We start from the raw sequence: 19718 nt of genomic DNA, 5'->3' as shown, positions 1-19718 counted from the left end.
ATTTTCAACACAGTCGGCTTTTTTGGATGCTTTACTAAAAAAAAAGAGTGGTAAAAGCTGTTCTGGCATACAAAACTGTTCCAATACTATTTTAAAATTTTTTCCGTTATCAGCTCCACCACCACTGACAACAGTCATCCGCCCCTTCAGAGGGAAGCACTCCCCTTCTCAAATCAACCCTAACTTCACCTGCAGCTCCTCTACATCTTTCTCCAGCACCACCTATATAGATTCCTGCAACTTTCACAACTGTGGGGTATTTGAGGCTGAGGACACGCTTGATCACACTGATCACAACTACACTTGGGAAAGTATTAGGGAAGCTGTCCACTGTTCCACCAGCCCAGAATGACTAGGAACAAGGAGAGCCCAGGGGGTCTGTTACTATTGATCCAACCCCTGACCCCTTGCCAACCAAAATGTCTTCCTAGGCTCCGTCTGTCACGGATCCACGGTCGCCGCCACCAACATGCGACAATCGCACGACCGTGACTAACAGTAATACGTCACGCCCACGGCGTCAGACACCAGACCTTCTCACCAAACTCGTGACCGAAGGACCGGCCGATCTAAAACCGCGGTGTGACGCGCGTAACAAGGCCCCACCCAGCTGCACCCTGCACAGCGATTGTCCAGCTAATGGGCTACAATCGGTGCCTGCAGCCTGAATGCGCTTGTTACTGGGTCAGGTTAATTACACCACTAGCCCTTCACATTGCCACCACCATCTTGAAATGTACAGAGAAGACGGACTCTGTCAGAAATACACTATAATGATTGAAAAGTCACCTGTCCAATATGGTCAATTGGGCAGGGAGTAAACAAACACAGTAGCCTCTCTTCAAAAGGCAGGAATTCGTGAATTGCAGGTAGGCGCTTAAAAACAGTTTAACACTTTCAGAAAGAAAGATTTATTACTAAAAGAGTCAAACAGGTGCAATAAAATATTTACAAAGAGATATCACAAAAATATATATATATGTATATAAAGACACAGCAGCAAGATAATAGGAAGGAGATTACGGGGTTAAGTTACTTGCCTTGCCTTGGTTTTGCAGATTCAAGTTGCAGAGCAGGGTGATTCTTTGATCTCCTTTTGTTACGATGTTCACTGGGAGATCTGTGTGTATCTTAAACTAGCTTGTCTCTTCTTAAAAGTCCCTCTCAAAGGGGAGGGAGGCTCTTACTACACGTTTTGGGAGTGGTCAGTGGGAAACTCAGTTAAAACTAACAGCTTCATAATCCATGACATGAAACACACAGTTGACCTGAGGAATGTTCAATTCTCTTTTAAGTCCTGGAGAGAAGCTATTATCTGTTTTATGATGTGGGGGCTTACACAGTTTTGGGGTCAGTGCTTTCCAATTCTCTGAGAAATGCTGCCTTATCAGACGTAGGTGAGAAAGGTTACATGTTTCCCCAGACAACTGGCACCCAACCAGGGATGTCTTAACCTGGTTGACCCACACCATCTGTCTGGAGATAACGTTTGCCTCTCAGGACTGCAGGGGGGTAGGAAATGAGGCTGAGGAATGAGAAATATCTCAAATAAAAAGAGAAAAAATGGAAAAGGAGAACTCAGCTCCAACTCTGAGTTAGTTTGCTACACTGTCCTCCTCCCAAGGTATGGCTAGATATTTTGGTTTCTCAGGATCTGGAAGGGTTTCAAACAGATACATATGACACTTCCCACACTGTGGCTACAGTGGTACCTGCGATTCCCTAACATCATGATGGCACAAAGGCAGTCCTCTGTTGTGCAGGAACCTCAGCCCACTGTCCACTGTAGTTCCCCCACCATACAGGGCCAAACCTCATCCTAAGTAGCTCTTTTCCAAGGTAGTAGAAACCTGCTTTCTACTTTAACCACATGACCTGACAAATTGCTGCGTTCTTTCCACTGCCCCTTTGATTCCGCCTTTCAATCAAGCCCCAACTAGCAAAGCTGATATATTCTCCTTTGGTGGCAACATATCCTACCCTGTCAACTACGCCAAGTGTAAGCAGTTCCTGGTTGGCCACCAATAACTGTCATGCCAGGCCAGGGCACCACCCATTCCCTCCCTAAAACATGATCGAGATGGGGTACCAAACACCTGAATTATGGATGAATTCCTTCATCTTGGCTACTCACATAATCCTGGTCTGAGGCCCACTCCAAAGAATACTTGGCATTTTTGCTAATCAACGATTGTCCATACGGTCAGCCATTTTAGATGCTTAACTAAAATAATATAAGAGTGGTTAAAGTGGTACAAAGCAGTTCCTGTGTACAAAACCATTCCAATTCTTTTTCCTTCTACCTCTCCCCACAAACTCTGGCAACTCTTGTATCAACACGGTGGGTACAGCACAACCTTCGCAGATTCAGTCCCAAAAATAATTGTCCATAGCTCAGACCCACTTCTCTCAGGAGCAGCCTGGGGCCTATCAGGGTATTTCTCTAAACCCTTGTAGCCTCACATGTTGCTATTGCCAGGTCACTATCTCCCCTTCAGACCCTTCTCCCTTCCTGCAGGGGCAATATATATGCCAAACGTTGACTCAACCCCCCAACACGTCTCCTGGGCAGGGCTTACACTTAAAGGGCCTTTATCCCCTGAATACACTGATCAGGGGCTTCAGCTGCCGACCGACAAAAGTTTTCCAACAAACCATAGATTTTTTAAAAAATGTAAAGTGTAAGTTCACCTTTGCACAAAAAAAGGATAACTAACTAACACACTGCAACCTCCCCACCCCCCTGGTTCCCGCTACATACTTTGGTGGATTAGCTTTCATTGCCCGCGCAGCCAGTGCGCTGGTCCAGGGATTTGAAATGTGCAGTTTTCTTCCCCTTCTTTTTTTAAAGATGCTGGGACGAATGAGAGTGATTCCAATTGGTCAAAGCAGTCACGTGCCAGCCCTGACCAATCAGAATCCCAAACTCTGTCCTGAGTGGGGCTTACACATAAAGTGCCTTTACCCTCTGCCTGCAAGAATTTAAGAAGTGAAGCATCATTACACACTCCATGAAACAGTAAGAAGAACTGTAGCAGCATACCTTACTGTGCTGTGTTCAGGCAAAGCATGCACATTATGGGCAGTGCACAGTGAAACATGGGACATGTAGTCCCACAGATTTCAATCTCTGACATGCTCAAGGTATAATCCCTGAGTGGATATTCAGGGAAACTGAAGAGGACTAAAGAAAGAGGAAATCAAAAAAGGAAGTTTTTGGGGAACCTCGAAGGAAAATAACACTATACTATGTACTAGTTGGGTGGATCTTAATGTAATCTTAATGTAATGTAAGAGAAATGTTACACAAAGGTTTAATTTTCTCTAAGGAGTAACCTTGTAGTAAATCTGTCTCCAAATCTATTTCACCGTTTCTGTTTAGGATGAGCTAAGGCATGTTTGGATCCTAGTTCAAAACCACCAGGAAAATATTCCCAGAGAGAAATCACATCTAGTGCATCACTATATATGCCTAGCTCAACCAAATTCTAAAACATAATGGAGACCATCACAAAGCAACATTACAGCAGACACAGTGTTGAGAGCTCACCCCAAGCTGCACAGGGCTGCCCAGAATAATAGGAGTGAATGAGGCAATGATTACCAGATAGAGGTTAGAAGCCAACTATCATCCCATCAATTGCAAGGCCTGTCCTCCTCTCCCACGGCACAGTTTTTCCTGAAGAAGCAGGTCTTAATTCCTACATAACGTGTTGAGACATTGTCTGCGAATTTAGCCACGCTCAACAAACCATATGCTCATCTACTGTAAGGACTTTTGCCCGGTTTTAATACGTTGGTGATAACCACTATGAGATATTTATAATTGTCTATATTTAGCTGTATTAGGGTGGCACAGTTCTGCAAAGAATTTCTCTTAACCTTTCCCCATGATTGTTTTTAACAAGAATTTGAGTGTTTTTTTTAATCTTTTGAATTGATAAACTTTGTAGGGGGTTACCACATTTTTTACAATATGTTGCGTTAAAGCGGAGCTCCAGTCCCCCTTAAAAAATTTTTGTTAAAAACAGATCCACAATGACCTTACAAATAGCATTAACAATTGGAATAACTCAATATTAAAAGCATTGTAATTACTTAGAAAATCGTAAACATTTACCAGGATCTCAGAAGCAGGCAGGCGCCATGATGGCTGTGGGCATCTGAAGCCTGCAGGTATTTATTTCCTGGAATCGTGCTACTAGCTATCCCAGCATGCACCACTGGTTCTTGCGCATGCGCAGTACAGACACTGCTCGGCGCAACGTGTGCAGTACAGGTTGCCATAACAATGGTGGGGACGGATGAAGTTCCCGCCCCCCGTCAGGCAACCTGTACAGCACTGCACTGCAAGGAAGGGAATATATCATGGACTCCGGTAAAATGGCGTGAAACACCTCCCATTTGCGTCATTTTCGATTTTCAAGTCCCGCGATTACAGGAAACCAAAGGACTCCTGGGATAGAGGAAATGACATCCCAGGAGACCTTTGCAAATCGCCTTACAACGTCATCGCCTAGGTGGTCGGGACCGGAATTGCAGGCTTGCAGTGGATTAAAAGGTATGTATAATGAAGAAAAAAAATATTCAACTTGTGCTTTATTTCACAGGGACTACATAATAAGATAAAGTATTAAAAATGGGTGGAACCCCGCTTTAAGTGTGTATTCCATGAGAACCTCTAAAGTCCTTTTGTAGCCAAACCCATTTTGTTATATGTTACTACTTGGGCGTGGTGCTCCTGCAACATGTCCCAATTATCCCTCCCATCAGGAAGCTGTCATTGTGCTCGGCCAATCATAAGCAGCAACCCCCCTGGCTACACACCCCTTGTATATGCGCGGGGAATGCCTCGACCACTGTTGACCACGATTGACCAAGTATAATGACAGCTTCCTGACGGGAGATGCTTTAGCCTTACTTTGCTTTAGCAAAATTGTTAAATGTCTCCCACAGTGTATGTAGAGGACAGACTGATGTTTTGGTAGCTCTCTTTTCAATATCTTTATTAGTTTCTGGTGGTTTATTGGATTTGTATTTCTGGTACACTGTGCTATACCAACATTGTAATCCTGTCCAAATTAGGTGGAGAGCCCCCCGTTCGGGAGTGTCCTGAAAAATTCCTAGAAAACACATTGCCTGTAAGTAAACTGATCTTTCCATCTCCTAGTAAACACTCACCTATTTCATTTTAATTTCATAATGAAGGTTAGAAAGTGATTACAGTGGGTTTCATTTTTACTTTAATCAGAGGGCCAAACAAAAAAACAAACAGATTCCCCAGTCGACACAAGCGAGGTGGATGGAGGAATCCTCCGCATTGTGCCATTGGATTCTGACAGCGGGACTCACTCAGTCTCTGTCCTCTCCTCTCAGGACTGTACACGGAGCCAACGTACTCCATCCATTCTGCCCCATCCTTTCAGGAGCCTGTCATGGGGCCCCCAACTAACCTGCCCCTGGCACCTGCACCCTGCTCCATGTCCATCCATGCCATGTGTATGACAGTGTTTGGGGCAGAGGACATGGTGGGGTGTCTGTCTGATAGATCATCAAGGAGGATACTTCCTGAACCAGTGAGAGAACCTAGGGTGTAACAATGAGAGGAAGGAGGGAGAGCTATGTGTGACTGGAGGGCTGAGAACTGAAATGTGAGAGCCTGAGGGGAGACCTGTGTCTGTGTGTTTGTGTGGAGGTGCTCTGTATTCTCTTTATGTAGTAGGGGGGCCAGGGGCGGACTGACAACTCATGGGGCCAACGGGCAATAGGAGATCATGGGGCAATCTGTGTCCCTGCCCACACTCAAGCCTCACTCACACAAAACCCCACCTAGATATTGTAGTGACCGCATTACATGTGTTTGACACAGAATTTCTCTACACTATGTTCAAAATAAATGTTTATTATAGAAATTAAAGAAAGTTTTACCAAAGACATGTAGCAGAATACATTTTAGCCCAAAATTTATGAAGACATTTTATTTTTTTAATTATTTATTGGATATATTTTATAGCAGAAAGTAGAAAATATTTTTTTTTTATCAAAAGTTTCCGTAAATAGTAAATAGAGTCCACCTGTGTGTAATTTAATCTCAGTATCAGTACAGCTGTTCTCTGAAGCCCTCAGAGGTTTTTTTTAGAGAATATTAGTGAACAAACAGTATCATGAAGGACAAGGAACACACCAGATAGGTCAGGGATAAAATTGTGGAGAAGTTGAAAGCAGGGTTAGGTTATAAAAAAAAATCCCAAGCTTTGAACATCTCATGGAGCACTGTTCAATCCATCATCCGAAAATGGAAAGAGTATGGCACAACTGCAAACCTACCAAGACATGGCCATCCACCTAAACTTACAGGCCGGGCAAGGAGAGCACTCATCAGAGAAGCAGCCAAGAGGCCCATGGTAAATCTGGAGAAGCTGCAGAGATCTGCAGCTCAGGTGGGAGAATCTGTCCACAGGACAACTATTAGTCGTGCACTCCACATATATGGCTGTTATGGAAGAGTGGCAAGAAGAAAGCCATTGTTGAAAGAAAGCCATAAGAAGTCCCATTTGCAGTTTGCAAGAAGCCATATGGGGGGCACAGCAAACATGTGGAAGAAGGTGCTCTGGTCAGATAGGGCAGAATGGAACTTTTTGGCCTAAAATCAAAATGCTATGTGTGGTGGAAAACTAACACTGCACATCACCCTGAACACACCATCCCCACTGTGAAACATGGTGGTGGCAGCATCATGTTAAACAGGGACAGGGAAGCTGGTCAGAGTTGATGGGAAGATGGATGGAGCCAAACACAGGGCAACCTTAGAAGATAACCTGTTAGAGTCTGCAAAAGACTTGAGATTGGGACGGAGGTTCACCTTCCAGAAGGACAATGACCCCAAACATACAGCCAGAGCTACAATGGAATGGTTTAGATCAAAGCATATTCATGTGTTAGAATGGCCCAGTCAAAGTCCAGACCTAAATCCAATGGAGAATCTGTGGCAAGACTTGAAAACTGCTGTTCCATCCAATCTGACAGAGCTTGAGCTATTCTGCAAAGAAGAATGGGCAGAAATGTCCCTCTCTAGATGTGCAAAGCTGGAAGAGACATCCCCAAAAAGACTTGCAGCTGAAAGGTGGTCCTACAACGTATTGACTCAGGGGGGGTTGAATACAAATGCCGCCACGCTTTTCACAAATTTATTTGTAAAAAAATTTAAAAACCATTTATCATTTTCCTTCCACTTCGCAATTATGCACCACTTTGTGTTGGTCTATCACATAAAATACATTTACGTTTTTGGTTGTAACATGACAAACATAACATGACAAAATGGGGAAACTTTCAAGGTGTATGAATGCTTTTTCAAGGCACTGTATATAACACTGATATCTGTACACTGACTGCTATTCCCTATATATAACACTGATGTCTGTACACTGACTGCTATTCCCTATATATAACACTGATGTCTGTACACTGACTGCTGTTCCCTATATATAACACTGATGTCTGTACACTGACTTCTATTCCCTATATATAACACTGATAACTGTACACTGACTGCTATTCCCTATATATAACACTGATGTCTGTACACTGACTGCTATTCCCTATATATAACACTGATATCTGTACACTGACTGCTGTTCCCTATATATAACACTGATGTCTGTACACTGACTGCTGTTCCCTATATATAACACTGATGTCTGTACACTGACTGCTGTTCCCTATATATAATACTGATGTCTGTACACTGACTGCTGTTCCCTATATATAACACTGATGTCTGTACACTGACTGCTGTTCCCTATATATAATACTGATGTCTGTACACTGACTGCTGTTCCCTATATATAACACTGATGTCTGTACACTGACTGCTGTTCCCTATATATAATACTGATGTCTGTACACTGACTGCTATTCCCTATATATAACACTGATGTCTGTACACTGACTGCTGTTCCCTATATATAACACTGATGTCTGTACACTGACTGCTATTCCCTATATATAACACTGATGTCTGTACACTGACTGCTATTCCCTATATATAACACTGATGTCTGTACACTGACTGCTATTCCCTATATATAACACTGATGTCTGTACACTGACCTCTATTCCCTATATAAAACACTGAGTGTACAGATGTCAGTGATATACAGTTGTGTTCAAAATAATAGCTGTCAGACATCACTAACCTGATCAATCACTGTTTTTGGTAGAAATGATATTTCTACATGGCAAATAATGTACTAGCAGGTGTAGTAGAGTAACAGAAATCCAAAAGACCCAACAGTCATGACATGCATGCTGCTGATTCTGTGTAATTGAATCACTAGTTTAAAGGGGCATGTTCAAAATAATAGCAGTGTGGAGTTCTATTAGTGAGGTCATTCATTCTTTGAAAAACAGGTGGCAATTATTGCCCTTATTTAAGGAAGGAAGGCAGCAAATGTTGTACATGCTGGTTACAGTGCATTTCTCTCTGAAATTCTGAGGAAAATGGGTCGTTCACTGTTCATTGTTCAGAAGAACAGCGTACCTTGATTAAAAAGTTGATTGAGAGGGGAAAACATATAAAGAAGTGCAGAAAATGATAGGCTGCTCAGCTAAAATGATTGCAAATGCTTTAAAATGGCAACCAAAACCTGAAAGATGTGGAAGAAAGCGAAAAACTACCATTCGAATGGGTAGAAGAATAGCCAAAATGGCAAGGACTCAGCCTACAATCAGCTCCAGGAAGATCAAAGAAGGTGTAAAGTTCCCTGTGAGTACTGTTACAATTAGAAGACGCCTATGTGAAGCCAAGCTATCTGCAAAAAGCCCCCGCAAAGTCCCACTGTTGAAAAAAAGACGTGCTGAAGAGGTTACAATTTGCCAAAGAGCACATTGACTGGCCTAAAGAGAAATGGCGCAACATTTTGTGGACTGATGAAAGTAAGATTGTTCTTTTTGGGTCTAGTGGCCGGAGACAGTTTGTCAGACGACCCCCAAACACTGAATTCAAGCCACAGTACACTGTGAAGACAGTGAAGCATGGTGGTGCAAGCATCATGATATGGGGATGTTTCTCATACTACGGTGTTGGGCCTATTTATCGCATAACAGGGATCATGGATCAGTTTGAATACATCAGAATACTTGAAGAGGTCATGCTGCCTTATGCTGAAGAGGAAATGCCCTTGAAATGGGTGTTCTAACAAGACAACGACCTCAAACACACCAGTAAACATGCAACATCTTAGTTCCAGACCAACAAGATTGATGTTATGGAGTGGCCAGCCCAATCCCCGGATCTTAATATAGAAAACTTGTGGGTGACATCAAAAATGCAGTTTCTGAGGCAAAACCAAGAAATAGAGAAGAACTGTGGAATGTAGTCCAATCATCCTGGGCTGGAATACCTGATCACAGGGGCCAGAAGTTGGTTGACTCTATGCAACACAGATGTACAGCAGTTCTCAGAAACAGTGCTTATACAACTAAATATTCATTAAGTGATTCAAAGGAAAGCAAAATCTTCAAACATTTTTCAGTTTATATAGTGAATGTTTGAGTTTGTAAAGAAGAATACAAACACTGCTATTTTTTGAACAGTCTAATATTCACTTTTCTTCAATTTTTTTTAGAGGAACAACACAAATTTGATATATTTTTCTTCATGTTTTGATTTGGAATAGAATGTGTTGTGTTCCCAATGCATTTGTGTGTATGGAAATAAAAGCTATTAGAAGGATTTTGAGCTTTATTCACTTTTATCAACACACTGCTTTGATTTTGAACACAACTGTATATAGGGATCTGGACACCCAGGTGACACCATTAGTGGCATAGGGGTACATCAGTTTCTCACTGTGCAGGATTTGTGATGATGAGGATGAATTTAACAAAGAAGCAGCATGAATGTGTTATTTTTTTTTGTCAGCGTGAGTACCCGAAAAATCATTGAAAAGAGCAGTACATATAGCTAAAACAGGAAGATAGGGAATCTCTGTTATAAGACAGGAATTGATACATGTTCTTCACAACATGCAGCATAGAGTTTAAAAAGACTAAAACATTGTGGAACGATACCTACCAGTATTGTATGAGGAGGATACATATGCCCAAATTTTATCTGGGGGGGTTAAAACTGTCTCTCGGTGAGCCCTTTCTGTAGGGATATTTCTCTCCCTCAGCTACTTTCCTTTAAGGGCAGGACTCCAATTAAAAGGTAATTAAAGATATGGTGGGGACAGGTTCCTTTGTTGTCCCCATATTGTTAGACACAAAGAGATTGAATCTACTGTAAATGGCAAAAAATGTAAAAGAAAAATCTTTATTAATTTCAACACTCAGTACGTTGTCTGATAACATGCAAGGTTTGCTCAGTACCATACAGGGGCGGACTGACAACTCATGGGGCCCCTGGCAATAGGGGATCATGGGGCCCCTGTGTTCTTGCCCAAACTCAAAAAAGCCTATAAAAAAGGTACCAGGGGCATCTCATGGGGACTCCCAACTGACCCCGGGCCCTTGGGCAGTGCCCGAGTTTCCAAATGGTCAGTCCGCCCCTGGTACCATATGTGGGTGGACTAATAGAAGACTGTGGGATTGTCTCCATAATCACATCTATAACAATGAAAAAAATCTCTCCACAAATGTGGCTAAACATTTTATGGGCGTGCATGGGGGCAACCCCACAGTCTTATAAATACAGGGCATAGAAAGAATTGTTGCCCCAAAATTGGGAGGTGACACCTTCAGACTTCTCTGTAAGTGGGAAGTCTTCAGGATTTTGCACTTACAGACAAGGATTCCAGGAGGCCTGGACTATGAATGGGATTTACCCACTGTTATGAATAGGCCACTCTGTCCAAGATTTAACCAGTAGGTGCTGGAATATAGATTTTAGTAGAAGAAAAAAATCGAAAGTCATGCACAACCTGATATTCTCACTAATGTTTTTATTTATTAGTTGTTTTTTTTTCCTTGCAACTGTTACAGGGTATCTTTCATGCACACAAGACATTTAAAAAACTCTCCTAGAAGCTGTCCTCATGGCAGCAGCGTTTTTGCATTAAAAAAGCCTGATGCCTGTAAAAGTATCTAACACTTCTACAAGCATTTAGGCGCTTCTAAAAGCGCATTTCATTGGCCAGAATGATCATTTATTCTGGCCATTGAAATGAATTAACACTCAAGCACTAGATATGGCTAGCATTTAATGCGTTTAGCTGCGACAAGCATTTTTTTTTTTTCTGCTAGTAAATGCTACTGCAACTAAAAGCTTCTAAAAGTCTATGTGTGCATGGACACATAGGACTACATAGAGGGCCATTTGGAAGCACTAAAGCATCCCTAAAAACACCCTGTGTGCATGAGGCCTTAATGTGATGCTTTAGAAGGGGAAACATATTATGTTGTTGATGGCATGTTTTGTTTTTATTTTACCATCTCTCATTCCCCCCACACTGAGTGGTTGCTTCTGTGTGACCCTATGTAGTCTCTTACAGCAGTGTTTTTCAACCTTTTTTGTGCAAAGGCACACTTTTTTCATGAAAAAAATCACGAGGCACACCACCATTAGACAATGTTAAAAAAACTTACCTCTGTGCCTATATTGACTATATATAAAGTAATTCTCTTGAATAGGAATCAAACACAAAGAAATTATTTTATAATAGTAATTAATCCCCCATATAGTAATTCATCCCCCCATAGTAATTCATCCCCCATAGTAATTCATCCCCCATATAGTAATTCATCCCCCATAGTAATTAATCCCCCATATAGTAATTCATCCCCCATATAGTAATTCATCCCCCATAGTAATTCATCCCCCATAGTAATTCATCCCCCATATAGTAATTAATCCCCCATAGTAATTAATCCCCCATAGTAATTCATCCCCCATATAGTAATTCATCCCCCATATAGTAATTCATCCCCCATAGTAATTCACCCCCCATATAGTAATTCATGCCCCCTATAGTAATTCATCCCCCATATAGTAATTCATCCCCCCTATAGTAATTAATCCCCCATATAGTAATTCATCCCCCATAGTAATTCATCCCCCATAGTAATTTATCCCCCATATAGTAATTTATCCCCCATAGTAATTCATCCCCCATATAGTAATTAATCCCCCATAGTAATTCATCCCCCATATAGTAATTCATCCCCCATAGTAATTCATCCCCCATATAGTAATTCATCCCCCATAGTAATTCATCCCCCATAGTAATTCATCCCCCATAGTAATTCATTCCCCATAGTAATTCATCCCCCATATAGTAATTCATCCCCCATAGTAATTCATCCCCCATAGTAATTCATCCCCCATATTAATTCATCCCCCATATTAAGTCCCCAAGCCCCCCCTGTGTCAATTCACTTACCTTTGCTCCGCGCGTTCCTCTCGCCGTCTTCCCGCGCCGTTCCGGTGTAGCATGAAAATCTGTCTCCTATGAGGATCTGTCCCCCTCGACGTATCTGCGCATGTGCCAGTTTCAGGCATTAGCAGCCGATCGGCGATCTCCGGCACATGCGCAGATACGTCGAGGGGGACAGATCATCCTGACAGTATCACGCTCCGCGGGCCGGATTAAAAGGTCTATGTTACGGATGAAATTGCAATTTTTCCCACGGCACACCAGACAATATCTCACGGCACACTAGTGTGCCGCGGCACAGTGGTTGAAAAATGCTGTCTTACAGCACCGCTCCAAGCGCCCATTCAGCCCCATCCGGTAACCCACTACTCAAGGGTCCTGGCCGGCTATACAAAGTATGACTCAGAGGTGCTGCATCCTGAATCAGTGGATGGAAAATTACCTCTGCCTAGGCTCTTCCCAGGCCATCTCCTCTGACACATTTGCTCCGCCCACATGCCTCTATGACTAAACCTCGTGGGTGGGGTGGAATTGTCCAGCACACACAAATTTGGTGGGGAAACGCAAACTTGTTGAGAATGATATATAAACAACTGAAAATGCCACACATGAACCAGTGTTGCATGTCACAAATGCTATAAGTTCCCAAGAATGCATATAAAATAGTGGCAATAGAAAAAAGTTAGTTATAATGCTCCAATTCTGTGCCCCAGATTTGGGCTACACTGACTTGTTGAAATGTACCAGCAAAGGGGGGCTGCTTCGGGCTCCCTGAAGGCTGAATCATCTCAAAGGAATATCCTTCGAACAGCCTCTGGCTCTGAGGAAGAAGGGTATTCCTCCGAAACGCGTCAGCCGTTAGGGACACCGAAGCAGCCCTCCTTTGCTGGTACATTCCTCTGTGCTTTGGAAACTATCCAAATTTGGCCACTAATGTGTGGCTTGAAGAGTGTATTTTAGTTCTGTGTTTGTGAGCACTTTGTGAGCAGTTTTCTGCTGGTATTTTTTATTAAAATATCTTAGATAATGCACTACGTTGGTGCGCCCTCTTTGTTTTCTGTTGTTTCCACTCGCTCACCTCTATCTGTCTCCTCATAATGAACCCTTTGCTGCATGACCACACCTCCCAATACTGCCTGTTCACACCTTGTTCACATCTTACCCGCATCTCTCTTTATAAACCCTCTGCTGCCTGACCACACCACATCCACAGCTTCCCAACGCTTCTCCATGAGCCCATGCTGCCTGACCACAACTTGTTCACATCTTACCCGCATCTCTCCATAAACCCTGTGCTGCCTGACCACACCACATCTACATCTTCCCAACACTTCTCCATGAGCCCCTGCTGCCTGACCACAACTTGTTCAATTCTGTCCTATATTATAGACCATAAGGGCATTCTTTCTGTGTTTTCATTTTTGCCCTCCATTCCTCTTCCATAATCTCATTCAATGCTCTTCTGCCTGCCCACACCTCTCTCTCTATCTTCGGCACCTCCTTATTTGCCTTTTCCTGCCTTCCCTAATTTCTGTCACCTCTCTTAATGAACCCTCTTGCTACCTGTTCACACCTTACTTGCCTATCTTTGTCTCTTCTCTATGAGCCCTCTGCTTCCTGTCCACATCTCACTCACCTGTGTCCTGCACCTTTCCATGAACATTCTGCTCCCTCACCACAACTTGATCACCTTTCCATGAACCTTCTGCTCCCTCACCACACCTTGCTCACCTTTCCATGAACCTTCTGCTCCCTCACCACAACTTGATCACCTTTCCATGAACCTTCTGCTCCCTCACCACACCTTGCTCACCTTTCCATGAACCTTCTGCTCCCTCACCACACCTTGCTCACCTTTCCATGAACCTTCTGCTCCCTCACCACACCTTGCTCACCTTTCCATGAACCTTCTGCTCCCTCACCACATCTTGCTCACCTTTCCATGAACCTTCTGCTCCCTCACCACATCTTGCTCACCTTTCCATGAACCTTCTGCTCCCTCACCACACCTTGCTCACCTTTCCCTGATAACTCTCCATGACACCTGTGCTGGATGTCCACAACTAAAGTACCTCGACCAACACCACATCATGAACCATGGATAGGGGTTTGGCATTGTCAGCCTGCAATGGGAAGTGCTGTTACTGACAGACTCTTAAGGTAAGAAACTTTGTAACAGATTGAAAAAAATGCTTTAGTGACTTCAGTGGGGCATCTCATCTGTATGCCTTGTCTTGGTTGCCGGGGCTCTGTTTGCATTGATATGTTTTTTATTGTTTAATGGTGAAGACTTTTCTATATCTAGGGTAAACCAAGAGCTTCTATCAGAAATTTGAATGGAAATGCTCAGTTCCTCCTTTGTTTAGCCTTTCCCTACAGATTCAAGCTCAGACTTTGTTGTAGGTTTATTGTCTTTCTTCGACTTCACTTATCTTCAATTTATGATCAAAGTGGCTAAGTTTTTGTCTGAACCAATGTTTATTCTATCAGCTCTCTCTACACACTATACTGAGCATGTCTGCCTTCTCCTTTATTGCTTATACACTTTTAGTTTTTATAGCTTATATGTTTTACAGTCTTGGAAATCTTCTTTCCATTCTCCAGTCCCCTCTACAGTCTCCGGTTCAGCCAGTAGGTACAAATCTTTCCACTGAAACCAGCACAGGTACATCTCCCTCAATGGAAATCAGACCCCTTACTGATCCAGAAAAACGCAAGCTTATCCAGCAGCAGTTGGTGATAATGCTACATGCACACAAATGTCAACGACGACAGCAAGTCAATGGTGAGATGTACGTATGCACCCTTCAACACTGTCGTACCATGAAGAATGTTCTGAATCACATGACAATCTGTACAGTTGAAAGAACTTGTCAGGGTAAGCTGTTATTACATGTACTGAGCTGTTAAGACCCTTTCACACTTGAGCAATTTTCAGGTTGAAGCTTGATACTCAAAAACGCTCAACAAGTAAAATCCCATTATTTCCAATTGTACCTGTTCACACCTGAGCATTCTGTCGCCTGTAATAAAATGCCTTTCACTGAAAAACGTACTTGCACTACTTTTCAGGCAGATCTGAGCATTTTGTCTCCATAGATTTTAATGGAAAATGCCTGAATAGTGGGAATGAGCATTTTTTTTTTAGGCATTTTAAGCTCAATTTCTATTGGCCTCAGCAAAAACGTCAAAATGAAAAACACCTGAAAAAATGCCTATAATATTTGCAAATGTGCTAAAAAAAAAAGCTTAAATTGCCTTAAAAAAAAAAAGCTTGAAAAAACGCCTGAAAAACTCTCCCATCTGTTCACTGCTTTGAATGTGCTAGGTTTCCAACCTGTGACTTCCTACTTTGGATGTTTTTTTCAATCAAGCTGTCAAATCATTGTAGCTTCTGAATTTATTACCATGGTGCCTGCAAAATGTGAACTTAAAAGAAACAAAATTTGCAGATGTGAATATAATTCCAGAATAATTGTAGGATCATTCCAATTCTTAGGGGTCAAAAGCCAACAATTACTACATTTTCACTGTCTTTACTTTATAATTCTCGGTGCCATAAAATAACTGCTGGTAGCCAGATTTTTATTTTTGACTTTTCAATTCTACATTAAATGGACCAACCTGTTTCTGATTTGGTTTTCTTTTTTGGAACAAAACAACTTTACATTTTAGGTAGGCTAAAATTGAAATTTTTAGGAACACTTTACTTCATAATAGAGCTTTGTCTAGAGAATTGTATGCTTGCTTTAATATTCCCCTCCCCAACAGCATATACATGTAAGGGTGTGACGCATGGATTAATACTGGTCTGTAATGTTAAAGTGCAATATGCTCTTTGGTCAGTAGATGGCAGCAAAGTACAAGAATCGATTTTGTAGTGACTTTTGCTAAGACAAGATAAATGCTTATTTACCCTATAAAGTTTAATGAATACTAATTTAGGGGCCGAGTAGGATCCTCAGAAGGGTCATAGTGAACTGTAAATGCAGGTTTGAGGCTGCAATTAAGAAATGACTTACTGCATCGCAAACTCTATGGGAAGGGGAGGAGTTCCTGTGCTGAGGAGGAAGTGAAGTCTGAGTCTGGCTGTTGGATGCTGTGGACCTCTGGAGAACCGGTGTGGGGCCTGGAAGAGGATTTACGGCTCACAGTGGAATCTGGTGAGGGCACCTAAGGAAGATTCACAACGAGACCAGGAAACAAGTGACTGTATGGTCCGGTTCCAGAGTGGATCAGGAGAAAGCACCAAGAGCCTGCCAGGGAACCGTAAGTGCGGCTTTGCCGCAGCACATCGCACCACACGTGGTCAGTGACATTTTGGATATACCAGAAAGTTACAAGAGACACATTCCACTTTCCTTTGGATTACAAATAGTATTGTGCAATACTTAGGGTGCACCCCAACGTTATATCTTGCTCAGGAACATTCAGGCGCAGCCAGGCTGCTTTCTGGACATTGGGAAAAGTCCGCAAGTACGGGGTTAGTGTTAGACAGTATTATTCTTACTGTATGGTTATGCGCTGTTATCATTCTGTTTACGTATGCTCAACTACATGATCACTATAACTGTTCAGTAAACGTAATTGTTTTAAAAGAACCACTGTCTGTGTCTGTGTGGCATTGTGTACCCTCTGAATCTGTGGGCCCAGCCCTTGGTCTTTCTTCATACTCACCTTTTTTTAACTATCCTCTTCGCTCCATTCAATCACTGGTACACTTCTAAATATGGATTCTAGATACAAGAACATGATGAATACTGGTGCCCTTTGCGTACTTTGCTTCTGTGCATGACCGGTCACTGCTACTCTCTCCCTGTGCAGGATGGCTGTTCTTGTATCTGCTCCCTGCAGTTTCTTTGCAGGCAGCCTGTAGTGGGTGGACCAGATTAAATAAAATAAAGAATTTTATATGTATGTTAATTTATATTTTACTGATTATAAACCCTTTTCATCCCTTAGTTCCCCACTGCTCTTCCTCTAGACTGATACTCTCTCATTGGAAGAACTGCACAAGGCATGACTGTGCTGTGTGCCAACCTTTAAAGACCTGCAGTAGCAACAGGTCCCGGCTGTGTAAGTGTATTTTCTGTCCTTATACTCTTTGGTGACCTAGAACAATGTTACTAAAAAGGTTTGTCATTGTGAGCCATGTCTGCCCTTACTGATGATAGAATATATTGTGTATAATTTATTGTGGAGCAAATGCAATTCTAAGCTTTTAACGTGACTCCATTGCTATAATAACCCAAAGCACACTGTAAAAGAAGATGCTGATTACTTGCCTGTTGAGGAGGCAATGAGTCCGGGTGGTTTTATTCCAGAGCTATTAGTGATTCTATTATCTGACACTTCCAGGTGTGTCACATATACACTGCACTCTGTGGTTCCATCTGCTGGTCACTATGCTACTACAGGACCCTATAGTAATCTAAGATCTGATGGGTGAAATGGCAGAGGGAGGAAAGCAAGGGAAACAGTAACCTGCTGTAGCATTACCCCCCTAGGAGTCGCAGAGTTATTTTCAGGTTCCCTGTCACTTTTGACCCCACTCTGATAGCCTAACCCCTGCTGACACCACCCTACACTTCTGACCACAGTATTACCATAAAATAGACTCACACACAGATATTTTTTTATGTTAGAACTGAATGAGGCCACAGTAATGCAGCACACAGAAACAGGCTTGGATATTATGACAGTTTATTTATTTATTTCAGGTACAGTTGCAAGAAAAAGTATGTGAACCCCTTAGGATTACGTGGAGTTTTGCATGAATTGGGCATAAAATGTGCTCTGAACGTCATCTAAGTCACAACAATAGAAGAACACAGTCTGCTGAACATAATACTACACAAACATTAGATGTTGCCATGGTTTAATTGCACATAACATGTAAACATTCACAGTGCAGGGAGGAAAAAGTATGTGAGGCCCTAGCTTAATGACTTCTCCCAGAGCTAATTGGAGCCAGGAGTGAGCCAACCTTGACTCCAATCAGTGTGATGATATTGGATGTGTTGCTGACAGCTGTCCTGCCCTTAAAAAACACACACCTGTTTTGGGCTTACTGATTTCAAGAAGCACTGTCTGATGTGAACCATGCCTCGCAGAAAAGAGCTCTCAGAAGACCTACCATCAAGAATTGTTGACTTGCATGAAGCTGGAAAGGGTTACAAAAGTATCTCCAAAAGCCTTGATGTTCATGTGTCCACGGTAAGACAGACTGTCTACAAATGGAGAAAGTTTAGCACTGTTGCTACTGTCCCTAGGCGTGGTCGTCCTGTAAAAATGACTGCAAGAGCACAGCGCAGAATGCTGCATCAGGTAAAGAAGAATCCCAGAGTGTCAGCTAAAGACCTACAGAATTCTCTGGCACATGCTAACATTTTTGTTGCCACATCTACAATAAGGAAAACATTAAACAAGAATGGAGTACATGGGAGGACACCACGGAGGAAGCCATTGCTGTCCAAAAAGAATATTGCAGCACGTTTGAAGTTTGCAAAAGAGCACCTGGATGTTCCACAGCACTACTGGCAAAATATACTGTGGACAGATGAAACCAAGATTGAGTTGTTTGGGAAGAACGCACAACACTATGTGTGGAGAAAAAAAGGCACAGCACACCAACATCAAAACCTCATCCCCACTGTAAAACATGGCGGAGGGAGCATCATGGTTTGGGGCTGCTTTGCTGCCTCAAGGCCTGGATGGATTGTTGTCATTGATGGGAAAATGAATTCCAGAGTTTATCAAGACATTTTGCAGGAAAACGTACGACCATCTGTCCGCCAACTGAAGCTCCGCAGAGGATGGGTGATGCAACAGGACAATGACCCAAAGCATACAAGTAATTCAACAAAACAATGGCTGCAACAGCACAGAATACGCCTTCTGGAGTGGCCCAGTCAGAGTCCTGATCTCAACCCGATTGAAATGCTGTGGCATGACCTTAAGAGAGCGATTCACACCAGACATCCCAAGAATATTACTACACTGAAACAGTTTTGTGAAGAGGAGTAGTCGAAAATTACTCCAGATCGTTGTGCAGGTCTGATCTACAACTACAGGAAACGTTTGGTTGAGGTTATTGCTGCCAAAGGAGGGTCAACCAGTTATTAAGTCCAAAGGTTCACATACTTTTTCCTCCCTGCACTGTGAATGTTTACATGTTATGTGCAATTAAACCATGGCAACATCTAATGTTTGTGTAGTATTATGTTCAGCAGACTGTGTTCTTCTATTGTTGTGACTTAGATGACGTTCAGAGCACATTTTATGCCCAATTCATGCAAAACTCCACGTAATCCCAAGGGGTTCACATACTTTTTCTTGCAA

Source organism: Staurois parvus, unplaced genomic scaffold (genome assembly GCF_062004578.1).
Source record: "Staurois parvus isolate SC_StPar_1 unplaced genomic scaffold, SC_StPar_1.0 ptg000018l, whole genome shotgun sequence".
NCBI lineage: Eukaryota > Metazoa > Chordata > Amphibia > Anura > Ranidae > Staurois > Staurois parvus.
This window is presented reverse-complemented; position numbering follows the sequence as displayed.